We start from the raw sequence: 16,529 nt of genomic DNA, 5'->3' as shown, positions 1-16,529 counted from the left end.
CACTTAAGGATTTGCTACGAGTCATTCTCAGCAGTCCCAGCCTTCCACCTACCTACAAGAGTGTCAGATTTATTCAGCTCCATGCAAGTAGGTCTCAGGAGTGAATGGATGCAGAAGGCTGCACACTACATCCTTCTTGGGCAACCAACCAAAACCAATTGTGAATGTTAGAAACAGAGCGGATGGGGTTTAACAATCTCACACCAGGACATAGACAGGATGGAAACACCAATCCCAGCACACAGGTGATGGGATCGCTTACGGCTCTATGGAGTTTTATAGAACCTGGAAGAATTCAGCAGACACTTGGATTTGCAATACTGGAGACAGCACCATCTCCATCGGTGAGCACAGAGCAGCTTCTCTCCCTTTCCTCTAGAGCCTTACACTGCTCATCTTGCTATCACTGCAGTTTTCCCAAAGTAATTTAATCCAGCTACCCAAAGCAAACTTCTAGAAAATTAGCTTGCTTGTTCCCTAAGCCCATTATATTTAACGTGTGGGGAGGGGATGGGTTGGATAGCTATTAATCAAAGGATGGGTCTTATTCCTGTGATGTCATAAACTGCACAAACTGAGCTCACACCGTTTATTAAATTAAAGGAACGTCAAGGAAAAATAGATAGCTCTAATAATCCATTTTTGCCTATCTGCTGTGTTTTATATATAGCTTGTAGAGGGGAATTTTAAAAGTTCCCTACCATATACAACTTAAAAAACAGAATAGATTCTCTTACTAATGCAGAATACAGTTACTCTAGGCAAAAAGGTTTTTTCCTCTCACCACCATTTGAGATTATGGCATCTCAGAGCCTGGGGGAGAGGAAGGGGATTGCTCTGAGATAAGGAAGTCTGTGCTTAAATACATAAATACTGTAGATGAGGAAAGAATAACAAGGACACCAACGTCCCCTACAGGCAGCCCCTCTGTACAGGGGATCAGCTCAGCAGGCACATTGCACAGCACTACCCCAGTCAAGCGGATGTTACTGGAGATGTCAATGGATCCCAGCAAATCAAAGCAGCCGGGTTGGTGGAAGCATTTAAGAGGAGAGAACTAGGACAGAAATCTCTGCTCTTTGCTGAGTCCCAGCCCAGCCTGAGAAGTAGGATGGCACCAGACTCACCAAGGTCAGAAGGCTCATAAAACTGTTTCCGTGAAGAGCATCTCTGCCTATTATTCCCAAACCACTCTTAAGCATTGACAGCCTTTCTTGTTAGCTACTACTTTTTTTTCCCCCTTTTAATTAACAGTTCAGGAAGCATCCCTCTACACAGTTGCAGGCCCATCAGAATCTGACACTACCTCATTTTTATTCTTCTCCCACCATCCTCCCTCCTCTCATCTCCAGGACTTTCCTGTGATTCAGCACAAGCCCTTCCCAGCTCCCCTTGTGAGCTGCAAACTGAGTCATTATTGGATGGAAAGCTTCCAAAGAAAGTGCCCAAATGGTGTCGATGCACCAAATCCTTCCTCAGGGAACAGGGCTCACAGGAACACTGCCATGGAATGCTGTGCTGCAATTCAAGATGTGGGAGCAAAGCAAGTCAGAACTAAATTCTGAACTCCAGGCTATTAAAAAACTGTGACATTTACAATAAAAGTCTGAGGTGAATCATTTGTGTTAAGTCTTCAGTTTCACATTGATCTTGCAAAGACAGACACGAGTAAGTATGCTGTAGTGCTATAACCTTCTATGGAGCAGGCCACGTAAAATGTAAATGTATCAATAGCTGCAATTGCATAGGGCAGGGAGAAGCTGTCTAGGAGATTTAACAGGTAAAGCCAACTGACAGAATACAACATGGAGGGATAGCCCAAGGTGGGGAGAAACAGAAACCCAGGAACCCATCTGTCACGTTGGTAGGAGAACTTGACCTCACTTCCATATTAATTTCTCAGGGCTATGTCCCACTTGATCTCTCAGGTGCTTCTGCAAAGGTAGGGCTCATCAGAGCTGAAGCATCCTATTGAACATGCATGGCTTTCTCACCTCTGAAAGCAGATTGGCTCCTGGAAGGAATGAAGTACCCAGCCAAGGATGCAAACAGCAGGGAGCAAAGTGTACATTTCAGTGCTTCACACTGCTTTCCTGCTCCTCCGGAGCACTTTGCTTTGGCAGAAGTGCACATGAAAAATAAGGTGGAAAATACAAAGATCACCCAGCACTCCTCCAACCCCAAGGCAGGATCTGCATTGTAAAAGATGCCTGTCTACATAAGGTATCTGTGGTTGAAAGAGGTGGATCTGATCCTGCCTTGAGCAATGAGCCAGACTGGCTGGCTTCTTGCACAGAAAAGAAGTTTATGAGCATATACTCTTAAAAAGGAGACAAATGCTCCAAGCATTGGCTGCCAACAAACCTCATCCCTATACTGACAGTGACCAATAAGACCAACTTCTGCCTTATCTGTTGAATTCTCTATATAGGTCCTATAATCTACCATGGTATGTGTATGATTACTGCCCTGTCTTAATAGGATATCTTCCATATAACACAAGCCACTGATAAATGCCTGCTTGCTGTTGCGTCTGCACTTCACCATTTGTATGCTACTGAATTAATCCTATTAGGAAGTATAATATTCAGAACATTTATTCCTTACTTCCTTTCATTTGTATAAATATGTTGCTCTGCCATGTTCTAATTGCTTAACATCTGTTAGAAGGAAGAGAAAATAAACACATTATGGCAAGAACAAACTGTAATGCCCTTTTAAAGAGCAAAAATGGGCTGAGAAAACCAGGAGTACCAAAGCCTGATAAGTGAAAGCCATCCAGCTCACCAAGCAAGAAGTTCTCGTGCCCAGTGCTAGCAGTGGGCTGAATCACTGCCACTGAGAGAAGCTAAAAGTGAACTGACTTATGATTAAAGCTTTCATTTACTCAAAGCAGTATTTTGGCCATCATACAGCACATGTGAATGCAGAGAGGTGTGAGAAAAGCTTGGAATGTTTGAGAAGCATGCAGGCAATGCTATGAGATCCAAGAACAAAGCAGCTCTGTGAGGGACCCCCTTTGGCTCCCAACTCAGGATGGTCTGCAGCTCCAGTGCAGTTGCCACCAACAGCTAAGAAGCCTCAGAGCTTCAGGCTCCAGCCAGCCTTGGTTTGCAGTTTACAGGCTCATTGAAGCAGCTTATTAGCATCTCCATTAGCTTGGTGGGAACAACTGTTAGCAGTAAAAAGAAATCAGGATAATTGGCTAGATCTTCCTGCTGTAAGGAACAAGAAGCTGAACAGACATAGAGCTCCATCCATTTGATTTTACCTGCCTAAGCTTCAAATCTTTCCCTGCCCCAACCTGTATTTTTAACTCGTGTCTTAAAGAAATCTAAAGCTTGATACTAAAACATCATGAAGCCCCAAGGCACACAGATCCTGTGCCATGGGGTAGTGTGGCCAATCACCATGAAAGCTCACTGTTCTCTTCTGATGATCCCTTTTGCATAAGGGCCCATCTGACAGAGCCAAAAATCTAATATTTTCATGTATAAAAACCTTGTATAAGGTTTCAGACCTCCAGAAACACAAGTAGATGATGTAGTGGAGATGCCAAGCTGGGAGAGCCCTTAATTCGCTAACTGTAGCAGGGAGAGGAAAACACAAATGCACATTTGTTATTCCTAGTGGGGTAAAAGCATTTCCCTTCCTTGAGCTGGACAGCCCATCTAAGCAGAGAGGAGGCAGCACTGCCCACCTCCCTGCAGCACCACCAGCCTTGAGACTTGCTTTCCTTCCATAAAGCCTCCCCAGGAGCTGGAAGCCCTCAACCAGCACTGGCTGCCACCGTGCTCACCACAATCTGTGGCTTGGCAGCACTGAGTGCCATTGGACAGCTTTTCTTGCCAAGGGACAAACCAATTCACACGCGGAGTTATAGATGCAATCATCTCCTTTTTAAAGCCCATTTCTATCCTTAATTGTATGCACACAAAGACATCCATTCTCTTGAGCGCGTCAGTGATATTATTAACGCTTAGGAATACAGAAATAGCTCTCTCCCTCCATCAAGGGGGACATTTGGTCTTTAAATACAGACACACCATTTCAGCTTAAGTTCTTAGAAAGTATCTGCTGAAACCCAACTGGATGTTTGTTTGCAGTTTGTTTTCCTTTGATAGATCTCCAGGGGGGGAAAATAAAGAAATAAAAACACAATCCTTTCAAAACAGTGATGAATGGAAAACACCCTCCAGAACACACAAAAGGTGACAATGATTTACACTTTAAAGCCTGGCTGATTTGAAACACTTATCTACGTGGAAATCCCTTTCTTTAATAGGGGAATATTGATGACTGAACTACTCTACATGCTTAAATCAGCAGGAGATAACGTGGCACCTCAGCAAGTCCTGTGAATGAGTTTTAGTCTCTCTACACAGAGCATCTTCAAGCAACACATGAAACACTCCCAGATCCAACTTCAAGGATGAAATTAGGACAAGTCAGCTCCGATTTCAGGGCAGCCAACACGCTCTTTCCCTCCCAGATCACACCAACAGTCTTTTACCAGGGGAACACTTACCCTGCCTTCGCACATCCCTCCACCAAAGCTCTCACTCTTCATTCTTGTGCCACAGAGGAGCAGCACATAGTAAAACATCTCCCAAACTCCACTTCTGAGCACAGCCAAAAGTCAACTGCAACATCACATCTCAACTCATTGTCCAGACATTATAAAAGTAACAGACAGGAAAGAAGTCCTGAAGGTTTGTCCTCTCTGCACGCCTGGGAGGAATTCACCTTCAGTTTACAAACGGCCACACAATGAGGAAAAAAAATAATGAAGCATGAAATACAAAACCTGCATTTGAACCAAAGCATTAAGCACTAAAGGCAACACAGCTGGATCCAGTTCAAGTGCTCGTATCCTGACACAGAGTACATACCAGCCTGATTTAGAAGCCTGGCCAAATCACCCCATCCCAAAACATCCCTTTAGCAAGGAAAAGGATTCAGGGCAGCAACACGCAGGGGCTGACTTCCACGCCAAGCTCAGGCAGTTTAAGCTGTACTGGAGGTACAATGTGGAAAGCATTTGAACAGCAACCACTTGCACCAGATTAGAAGTTAACTCTTGGCAGCAGAGCAGCAATTACAGGAATTTTCAGCCAGCTTTAGCTCAGTTGTTCCTGTGGAAATAGAAAGCAACTTCAGGGAAATTACCAGGATAATGCTAAGAAGAAACACTAAGAGCCGAGTTCTTCAGAGCCCAGTCAGACAAACATATAGCCTCATTCTGAATCACTGCTCTTCTACAGTCATTTGCAGAGGCTCACAGGAAGCAGTAACATCGTTCTGCTGAAAATCTGCACTTTGGTTATCCTTTGTATACCTTCACAAATGCACTTGCAGGCATCCAAGTCACGCAACTCATGAGCTGCTTCTGTTGGTATGAGCTGGACCAGTGTGAAGGATGGACAGACATTAGGATCCAAACTCTCAGCTGCTGCATAGAAACCAGGAAAAGACCAGAAAGCTCAGGACAGCTTTGTTCTAGATTGAAGGTGCTACTGCAATATCACACCTGTACACCTCCATCTCCAGGCAAAGGGAGACTTTATCAGATGCCATAAGCAAGAGAGGGCCAAGAAGAGCAGGTGTTCCTTCAGTCACTTCTATTTGCCGTAGCAGACACTGATTTGGGATGAAGGGAGGCCAGGGAGGCTATTTGGATCAGACCCTGCAAGGTGGCAATTGGCTCGGCCACCTGGCACACTGGGAACAGAAGCAGCCTCCGGCACACAGCCAGCCACTTGGCAGAGCATAAGTGAGAATTGTTTTAATTTATTTTTTACTGCTAGTACGGATGGGACCAGGTTGGCAACCGAGAGAGCAAGGTTTACACAGGTCCATCATCCATATGCTGTGGACATCAGCGCTGTCCAAAAAACAGCGTATTGCACAGAGCTCAGTGCATCATCTGTACCTCTCCCAGCACTTCAGATGCTGGAGTCATTTGTGCACCTGTGCTGTGAGTTGTACCATCTCTGAAAGCACTCTAAAAGCTCTCACTTGGGTTAAGACTCCTTCCATCTCCTCCTGCTAGCTGGAAACAGAAGCTCTGAGCTACATAGCCATGCTGCCCCTGTCCCTTACTCCAGTGGTGACAAGCAGGTTTGGCACAGAGCTGCTGTGCTGTTGGAAAGCGAGCCCTAGGTGAGACGATCCCAGATACCCAATGAGCCCAGAGCAGTCTTGAAGGACTGGAGATGCATAGAATGGGGTCTAATGACCTGAAGAACCACGTGCACGTTTTATAAAAGCATATTGCTCATCTGAATTGGATCCAAAACTCTTCAGCCACTTTATATTTAAAATGCAGCTTCCCATTTCTGTAGCAAATAGCATTGCCTGCCTTTCAGTACTGCCTGTTCTTGAAGGAGATCGGATATCAGCTATCAATTGCAGTAGCAAGCATCTAATTTGACTTTGGCAGCGAGATGACAGTGTCTTGAATGCTAAATTACATCTGCAAAAAGGTCAAAGCCCGTGGATACCTGAGCATTTACATAATTCAAACAGCTCATCATCAGTTGCCTCCATTTTATTTTATTTTTTTCCTTTGAGCTACTCCAGGCAACAATTTTGATGTGACTTTCAGGAAAGGGACTTTTAGTGGGTAATGTTCTTGGGTTTGACCTTGTTTCTACAGTGTTAATTACTGTCATTACCAACTGCTTGTACCTTCAGGAGGAAAAAAGGCAGCTAGTGATAGGAATGGGCCCTCCCCTGCAATCTTTGTAATAAACCAGAAACCCTGCCATGGAATGAGCAGCGTTCAGTGATAGAACATCACCTCCCAGCCCCTCCTCCCAGCATGAAATAACCCAGAGCTGTTCAATGCACTGCTGCATTTGGTTGGTCAGCTTCTCAGCTGGTGTAAGCTGCCAAAAGACACCATGGAACACACTCAGGGCACCAGCCAGCAGCAGCCCCCTCCCTCCCCATCTCCCATGCCATTTGAAACATCTTTTAATACAGAAAACACTCAGGGTAATGGAAAAGTATTTCCATCACCCATTTGCAGCAAGGAGCAAAGTCAGGCCTTTCAGATCCTCATCTCCGATTTTCTGGATGACAGATGAGGCACTTTCCCCCCCCTCACTGCCTCAGTTTCCATTCCCCTGCCCAAAGCAACTTGGCAGCACTGGCTGAATTCTTGCTGAACTCCTCAGCTTGCAGGTCTCCTAAGCACACCTCATTACTGATAACCTATTCTAGCATTCCTCGTGGTTTATATTCCGCAGATGAATTACAGCTTTGTAATTAATCTTCCTCCTTATAACTCTATATGTTAATTACCATGATTATTTCTGGTAATTCCATTTTATAAACGCTCCTAAAAAGTACGAAGCACTGACTGCACTATCTGAAATGAAATCTCTGTTCAGAAAACACAAGGAGGGAGCAGAGGGTGCAGGGCACAGTCTTTAAAAGCCAAGATGAAACTGTCTGAGTGCTCGGTTCTTCACTGGACTCCTCCTGCCCTGTAACTCCTCAGCCTAATTACCATCTGTCAGCACAGGAGCATTTTGATCTTGTCTGCTCATAAGGCAAGAGATCACTTGCTGATGGACTATTCCCCTTCCCCTCCCATCTCTGGCAGAAAATAAAACAGAAAGTTTTGCTTTGAGCAAGCGCACTCACTCCTTGCTTTGGAAGAAAACTTAAAAACAAACATACCCTGGGTTCCAAACACATCGAACACCTGTGCCATCAAAAGAAACCTGTCAACCAGCTGTCTGCCTCCAACCTCAGGCATCACTGCTTGTCCCATTATGCAGCACTCATTCCAGCACCAGCCCAGCTTCAGTGGTCGGCCTGATTAGCCAGCTTGCTGCTCCCCTCCCAGCTCATTCCTCCACTTGAATTCTCTATCTGAATTTCAAGGGATGATATTTTCATTGTCTAAAATTTGTAGCCATGATAGAGAGACACATTTAGGGTTAATAAACATCTCTATCAGTAGGATATTCGATCAGCATGAATAACCATCGTATCTCTCCCCCCACCCTTCTGACTGATGATAGCTAAATTACTTCTAAATATAGCCCTTAAAATCAGCATTAATCCTGTCTGCTTCGAGCACGTTGGGTTTATTGACAGCATGAAGATATAAGCCAAGCACCTGCACAGAACACAGGCTTATAAAACAGGAAATAAGAGCAATCCAGGTGAAGTGCAGCTTCTATTAACCTTGTCTTTTTGCTTTCCCTTCTCTAAAAGCAGACTACCACCAAATAATCTCACTGTGGACAGTTCTGTGCTGCAGCCTAACGAGAGCACTGTGCAGCAGTACCTCTTCCATTCATATCTTATTACTCTCCAGCCTGGAGATAAGTAGCCAGAACGAGAGCTTCCTCTTCATCTAGGAATGAACAGAGCTTATAAAGAATAGCAATTTGTTGGAGCTTTCAGTGTCCTTTTCCTATAAGAGCAGAGTTCCCAGCTGGTGCACCCAAACACATCACAGCCAGTACAAGCAGTTCTCATCACAGCAGAAAACAATCCAACATACAAACTTTGGGCATTCCTGTATGAGCAAGCAGGAAATGTTGCCATGCTTTCTTGACCACTTTTCTTCACATCTTACTCCCCTTACAAATGCAGCACCCAGGTTGACAGCACAGTTCTTTCTAGGTATAAACCTTGAAACATTGAAGTACAGGTAATTTTTTTCCCCTCCCTCCATTAACTTGTTTTGCCATGATGGACAGGGCCAAGAGAACATCCTCTTACATTGCTTTGATGTTTTCCAGATGTTATTATGTCACTGAGTTTGTTTCAAATGATGAAGCCACATCCCTGACATCAAGTGGAAAAGCCTCTCCTGCACAAGCCAAGCAAAAGAATGGAGAACAGTGAGTGCATTAACAGCCCAAGGGGAGGAAGACCCCAATCACTAAAATTTCATGCCATAACAGTCTAGCTGATGACAGGACAAGGAGTCAGTGCAGTTATTATTGCTGTCTTGCAGATTGACAGCACGCTTGGCAGGAGTAAATTGTTCACCACTACATCCATCCAAAAGAACTTGCCATGCAAACAAACAAACATATAAAGGCAGGAGCATTAGGGGAGCTAAGAAAGACTAAACAACCCAGGCAAGGTGACTCTGCTTATCAGCTGCCTAGAACAGTTCAGGTAGCATCACATTCTTTACCTACCCATCTCTGAGGTGTCCTCAGTAAAAGACAAAGAACTATATAGGCTGGATAAGTTCTTCTAACAAGCATATGCAGATGACAGGCTTTAGTTTCAGCAGCTCTGCTTTCTGCCCTGCTATCCTAACCACACAGCTGCAAAAACTGCTTTTATTCCTTTTGTGCCTCTGCTCTCGCTTTCACCATTCCCTCTCTACTACTTTATGGTCTGCAATACTCAGCACTAAATCAGAATTGCAGATATTTAAAATCTGATTGATCCAAAGTTTCAACATCCATGAATCAGTTCTCTGTATAAACCCACCCTAAATCTTTAAGCAGCAGAATAAGCTGTTTCTTCTAGAGAGAAGCCATCGGGTTACCAGCGAATAGCTGATGGGTAATACTTGTCCCTAGATGAAACCAGTGGAATGCTGAGCTGTTCATAGTCATAAAATCCTTCATAATGCATTGTAGATTTATGAACGAGGTGCAGAACTGCGTGTGACCTGAAACCCAGCAGATTTCATAGAGGAAAAACCCCATCCACATGAAGAAGACTTAGGAACCCCATCCTCATGATCAACCTGATGCACAGGCATAGACCTGAAGTGCCAAAACCAAGGAATCTTCCACAGTGAGCTGACCTGTTTAAAACAAGCCTTATGGAAGGCAAATAGAGGAGCTGGTAAGACTGCAGCCTCTCCTCCAGGCTCATGGCCATTCTGCCAATACTCAGTGCCATAAGAAGCCTACAACAAACCCACAGATAGACATCCAGAGCCGATTCTGTTTTGGTCTAGTGTAAATTACAAATAACTCCATTCATTCCTAGAGTTACATCAAAGCAAGAGGTAAATAAGGCCCTGATCGTATCCCCTCTAAGGACAGGCTGCCCATCACACTGTGGGTTAATGTACTCTGCTGCTAGTTCTGGGCTGTTCGCCATCAGTAGTAATTGGATTGCAAGAAAGGCAGATATCTGGTTCCAAATGACATTTTTGTCAATATCTGTCTGTTTACAGGTGTCTGTCATAACCTTCAAATATACTTCAATGTCTCAATCACCCAAACACTGAACACTGGCTGGGAAGATTCATCAAGCAAGTCACAACTTGCCTTCTAAAAAACATTCAACAATGAACTTCCATTACCCAAAATTGAGAAGCCATGCAGATTCCATGGCCAAGTCATCACAACAGAGTAAATGGCTTGGACCTTTTCTCTTGATTCTGAGTTGTTCAGTTCTTTCAACTGAAGGGAAAAAATACCTTCCTGTGGAGTTTCTCTTTCAGTAAAGGGAGCAACACTAAAGCCCCCTATCAGACAGTAAGAGTGCTATCACACACTCCATACTGAGCTGCACAAAACACACCATTTGTTCCAGCCTACAGGGAGGCACATCAGGGTCTGCTTCCTCAGCCTCCCTAAAATCCCTCTCTGCCTTCAGCAATGCTGTCAGTTGACACAAAGGTAGTTTTGTCCCTGAAACAAGCAACTTTCTGTCAGAAAGGCTTAAAGTTAACACATAGTTAAACACTTTCCTGTCAGGTCACCTAATATCCTGAAGCCTGTTGAACGTCCCTGCCTTGACAAAGCACAGCTTATTCCCACCGCACAAACAAAAATGGAACAATTCTGACATCAGATTCTGCTGCCCTTCCTTATTTCTGATAAGCCTCAGTACTATTTGGAAGGGCTTTGGGGAAAGGTCAGTTGATGTGGTGACTACACAGGATGAAAGCAGGAGAGACTCCCATTTCTCGAGCTCTGTGATATTACTTTGATGGAAAGCTTGAGTTCCTGTAATCAATTGGTTACTGCTTCCATTGAACAGAACAGACTAAATCTTCCAAATTACAGGCAGGAGATGCAAAGAGCAGCGGGATTCAGAGTAAAAACCAAGTGAAATTCATTAAGAAAGTCTCACACTGTTGGAAGGTGAGCAGGGAATCCCAGCTCTTGGATGGGCACTGCAAACAAACAAGTGCTGCTACCACTGTTGGCACTGTATCTGCAATGCCATTAAAGGTCCATAACGTGCTGCCAAGCCCACCCTGCAGAACATGTGCCTTCCTAAAGAAGAATACCCCATCCTCAAAGCATTGATCCCTCAAGCATTCTAACCTCCACAAACTCATTTCTATTTATTTTGCCTTGCTAATGACCTAACCGATTAAAAAGGGGCTTATGCACGTCAGATTAAAGCTCTGTGATAATGTCTTCAGTGTTCCACTTTAATATCAGATTTAATTAGGACAGCAAGGAGGTGGGGAGGGAGGAGGGCTGAAACCTGGAAAGTGTCGCCAGCAGCTCCTTTTCAACATCTGAATTGGAATGGCTTTTAGCCAGATAAGCAATTACTCCAGTAGCAGACAGACAACCCATGCATGTGAGTCCCATATGCTCCTGCCTAGCCCAGGCAAGGAGCTCCAGGAAGCTCTGTCACTTCCCACTTTGCTCTCCAAGCAGATCCAGGACGCACTCCTTCTCACAAATCAGTCCCTCAGAAAACAGATCTTGAAGAGAAGACAGACAGCCCCAAATCCTTTCATCCCTCTAGCCTTCAAAATAACTGCAACGTGGCTTGCAGCAGGAGGCAGGGACAAAGCTGCAGGTCTGTGATCTCTCTTCTCCAACTCAGCAGGAAGGAAACACTCTGTTAAGAGCACGACCTTGGAGCCAGCTTCCTTAAAGACAGACAGCATTGCAGCCAGCCTCAGCTGGGACAAACAAGGTGAGGTGACAGGACTTAATGCTGCCCAGCAGACAGAAGATAAAAGCAGCCCTCCTTGCAGCAGCACAGATAGCACTGCAGAAATGCTGCCTAGAGCGAAGCCCTGCATCCCCTGTGCTGTTTACACCAGCACTGCCAGACCCATCCTTGTCATTGCAGACAGAAAGGCAGCCCTACAGCCAGGTCTATTAAGTCTCAATGATGTCTTCACTGTTTCCAGGTGCTGAAAGGTCTTGTCCTGCAGGACCAGCCACACAAGTGCTCCTACAACCAAATTCTACTGTTGTCATCAGGGCAGCAGATGACAAAGCCACGGTTAAATGACCTGACTATGATGAGAACAATCAGCGCCAGTTTTACTATGCACGCAGTACTTGCCTGTTGCACTGGGAGGGTAAAACACCCTCTCACAGATTAAGCAAATAGTTTGTATCAATCGATGCACATCAACAGAGCAGCGTTTAACCAAGGGACTCCTATCCCTGCTGTTAATGTAATTAAGACAAACACACTCCAGCTCCCAAGCAGCAGGCAATAGAAGCTCAGAAGCCCACATCTCACACACCCCCCAAAGCAGGGGTCTCCAAGAACTCCACCTCAACCACAGCCACATCATGAGCCAGGTTCCCAACCCTTCCTTTTACCAACAGGAATCAGCACAGTAATTCTCTTCTAAAGCACTTCAAGTCTGCAGGGAACCAAAACCACTCACATTAGTAGTAGTGGTTACATATTACATTTACGGAGCCCTTTGTCCAAGGATTACAATCTCCAAAACTTATTAATTAAGCTGTAACAGCCACCCATCCTCCCCACACCATCCATAAGGTGCATTAAACTCTCAGTCAGCATTTTTTTGAATAAAGCACTATTTTATAGCAGTTATTAATTGGCTGTAGGCACCAAGTTCCTCAACCAGAGAAAGATTTAATTCCTCCCTTTCAAGCATTAAGCTTGAAATCAGGACTCCTGGGGCTCCTAGATTTCACTTCTGATACTGCCTTGCTCTCCTGACACCAGACATTGGTTGTCCAGACACAGGGAACCAGAGACAAATTGGGTAACCAAGGGATTAAAGCAGGTACCTAAGAACAATTGGCAGCTTACATGCTACATACAGCCTCTCAGTCCAAAATGAACTTTGCTACTCGTCTCCCACAGGCATCCCATGCTTCTTCCTTTCCTTCCCATACCAAGAACCTCATGCCCATCTGCACTCCTAATACTGAACTGAAAGCCAAGCCCACCCGGCATGGAAGACAGAAACCCAAATCATTAGGATGATCACAAAGGGATGCAAAGCAACGTGCAGAAGAATTGGAGTTCTTGCTTCTCCTTTTAACCCAACTGAGCAGCCCCTCTGCTTATCACATAACTTTGTGCTCAGCTCTTTGCTGCAATGAAGAGATGCTGCATTACTGGGAAGAAAAGGGTTATGAGCTCAGGGTTTAGAAATAAATCAGCCTTCATGGTGTTTTGGAAATAATCTATGAGAAGGGTTTGGTTGTAAAAAGCATTGTATAAATGAAAGCACTATCATTGTTTGACAATAATAAAAACTAAACAGTTTTCTTATACTTGCTCAGAATAAAACCATTTTGCAGATGTCTTCAGACAAGCTTTTAAACTGCTTTCCACAGCTTAATTTCCCCTTGTAGGTTTTTATTACATTTAAATTAGAATTATGCCTGTAAGCAATCAAGGGCAACTTATGACAAGCCTGTGATGGCTGAACTTCTCTCTGCTCCTATCACCTTTGCAAACAAGCTTTACCCCCTTTCCAATAGCAGCCATCCACTCTGCTCCAAGGAACAGCATTCACACCTACCTGATCTTTGAGCTTTCAAAATAACTCCATTCTGCAGCCCGTTATGACTCTAATTATTTCTTATTAGCAGAAGGGCTAAAAGCCCCTCTGCATATTTGTCCACATCTGAGTTAAAATGACCTGTTTGTCAGCTTGGTAACTTCAGTTATGATCAGAAGGGGAAAGACTCTTCTACCTTTCTCTTCTCCCTGAAGGAACAGCTGGTCTTACTCTACTCAACTGCATTAAGCTCTCATGCCATATCCCACTGATTTACATCTTCTAAATGGCAAAAATAGGAACTACAGCACTAGAAAACATCCTAGGATGCTCAGAGGAGACACTGAGCTGTGCACACCTTACCAGCTCCTCCCTTGGGGACATAAGAAGTTTTGTTTCTTCAGGAATTGCTCCAAAGTAGCCCAAGTTCAGCCATTTAGCAGCCCATCCAAAAGAAGGGCTATATCTAAACCCCAACACACACCACAAAACACCAGTGGGAAGCACCTCTAGAGAGGTTACCTTCTTGCTCACACATCCCTGTATTTTCAAGGTTCCTCACTTCAGTAGAGGCAGCTGCAATTGCTGCAGGCCAAATTAATGCAGCATATTAAAGAGGAGATCAGCACACCTGCTCTCTAATAAAGATTTTACTTCTGTTGCTATATTTATTCTCATTTCACTCAAACTAAAGTAAATGCTACGCAGACTCAAAGCTGCTCTTTGCATAAAGAGAAATGCAGCAAGAGACCCCACGTACGCCCAACAAAGAATTAAATAAACAATTACATTACCTCATATGCTCTCAGTTGACTCCCATGTCTGTATACAGTTCATGTCTTCTGGGTTGAAGAGAGCTTGGTAAATTAAGTCATCAGTTCATCAGCAACACTAAACACACACACACACATATATATATATATATATATATATATATATATATATATATATATATATATATATATACATAGGCAGTAGTCAGCAACACTCCTTAGGGTCACTCACTACACTACTCCCTATAGCATACACGTGCTTAAGGCAGAAAGATTTGACTCTGAAGCCTGAAAAACAGGACTCAGAACATCTCAGAAGCACTCCTAACCTCACCACAAACAGCACTCAGACTCCAACTCACAGCTTGTGTTTCCCCTTCCTTTTAATTTCAGTCTCTCTTTAATCAAAATCATGTGGAACTCCTACAGAACCCACCCTGACCCAGCTGAGGGATTCAGCAGAGCTGTGGCTGAATGGGGCAGCTGTGGGGAATGGCCCCTTCCCACCATTCCCTGACCATCTCAAAGGTCCTCAACTCACTTTTTTTTTTACCAACTGAAAAAATAGGTATCATCTGATTAGACTTAACAATATCCTCCTTAATTATCATCTCTTAAATCCATTTCTAAGTTGGAAGAATCCTGCTTTAACCTCAGCCCAACAACTGCCCACCATTAAATGCTTCTCACTGAGACCCCCCATTATGGGGTTGGCAGGGTCTTGTTCTCAGCTAATGGTTGTGTGACCCACATGTTGGTTCAGAGCAGTAGAAACTGCTCGTGAGAGCAGCTGGACCGAAGTGGAGTTCAGTGAGTGTCAGCCAGGTGTATGACATCGAGTTATCAGCCTGGAAGCAGCGAGCTGGAACCAAACTGCAATATCAGCAAGGCCCTGCTAATTCCCAGGCACTGTTATCAGCCATCACGTATCTTCATTGTGCCTCCAGACTGATAACTCCACTTTCAGATGTGAGCCTTGTTATTCAGCATTATAAGGCAAATGCTAAGACCTCGTGTGGGGTCTGCTGCCCTCCGTTTCTATTTCCTTTTACAGCAGTTGTGTGTCTTCTCTCCTGTGTTTAACATGAATGAGAAGCATGAACAGCCTTGTGAATAGGAAATGTGATGCTGCGTGGTATGCTTGTGAATCTAAGGCTTGAAGCAGAGTGCTAAAACTCCTGTTGCCATAGCTTTCATCCCTCTTAGACTTACATGTGTCACATAAGCTGAATGAGGTACACAGCCAAAGCAGGAGAGAGGTGTACAAGAAAGGAGGGAGCTGCGAGCAGAGCAGGAATTCTTTCTTTTAATTTTGGCTTCATGATTCAATAGTTACGATGCCAATAACTTCAAATGGTAAACAGCAAGCTAACAAAAGGCTTATGTGGGAGGGAATTCAAGTGGAGCCTGGAATGACTGGCATTCCTTACAATCATCAAAGACCTGTGTGTTCATTTGGACTTCTGGTTAGTACTGGTGGCCATCCCAATGGAGATGCCAATGCAAGAAAGGCCAACAGTCCCATTTATACTGCATGTGGTGGCATGTGTCTGAGTCTAGGTTACAAAGGTAGGAAGTATTTCTTACTACACATAAGTGTTCGATCCCCTGGGTACCTTGTGTACTGCTAGAGGAGGTGACAACAAATGGCAAGGTGTCTGCAGGAGTTAGTTCATTTTGTTTTCTGCTCTGTGGAAGGTAAAGGGAAATGTTTCAACCAGCAAAGCTACCTTGGGAACCTTACAGGTGAGTAACAAATTGTTCTCTTTGATAGTGTTTGTAAGAGGTGCCAATCCACACTAGGGCTGTAAAATAAGCAAACAGCTGTTCTGTGCTGGTGCCCTGAGTGGCTTTGGGTATTCCTGGGCTGAGAAGTAAGCCACACAAAGAAGGGGGGGGGGGGGATAGCTGGGTAGATAGCAGTGACAAAAAGGAAAGGGCAGAATTTGCTTTTAATTTGCTGCTTGTATCAGTCTTTAGGTTCTAAACTTAAGAAAAGTTATGAGCCCTTTCGTTATGTATTGGAGATCAGCATGGGATTTATTATGGAGGCAGCCAGAAGG

The 16,529-nt window shown here is 44.3% G+C and overlaps 1 protein-coding gene across 1 annotated transcript in view; it reads right to left on the bottom strand.

Annotated features, from left to right (window-relative positions):
• CSMD2 (CUB and Sushi multiple domains 2) overlaps positions 1-14,586 on the bottom strand; it is a 211,829-nt gene extending 197,243 nt beyond the window's left edge. The window contains exon 1 of the mRNA XM_085518154.1: positions 14,488-14,586. The gene's annotated coding sequence lies outside the window, so the exon portion shown is untranslated. The remainder of the gene's footprint in view (positions 1-14,487) is intronic.
• Positions 14,587-16,529: the final 1,943 nt, after the last annotated feature.

The sequence above is a fragment of the Coturnix japonica genome, chromosome 17 (assembly GCF_054131305.1).
Source record: "Coturnix japonica strain WE chromosome 17, WE-NBRP24, whole genome shotgun sequence".
Taxonomy (NCBI): Eukaryota; Metazoa; Chordata; class Aves; order Galliformes; family Phasianidae; genus Coturnix; species Coturnix japonica.
The sequence above is the reverse complement of the archived record's forward strand: the minus strand, read 5'-3'. Positions and strand labels throughout refer to the sequence as shown.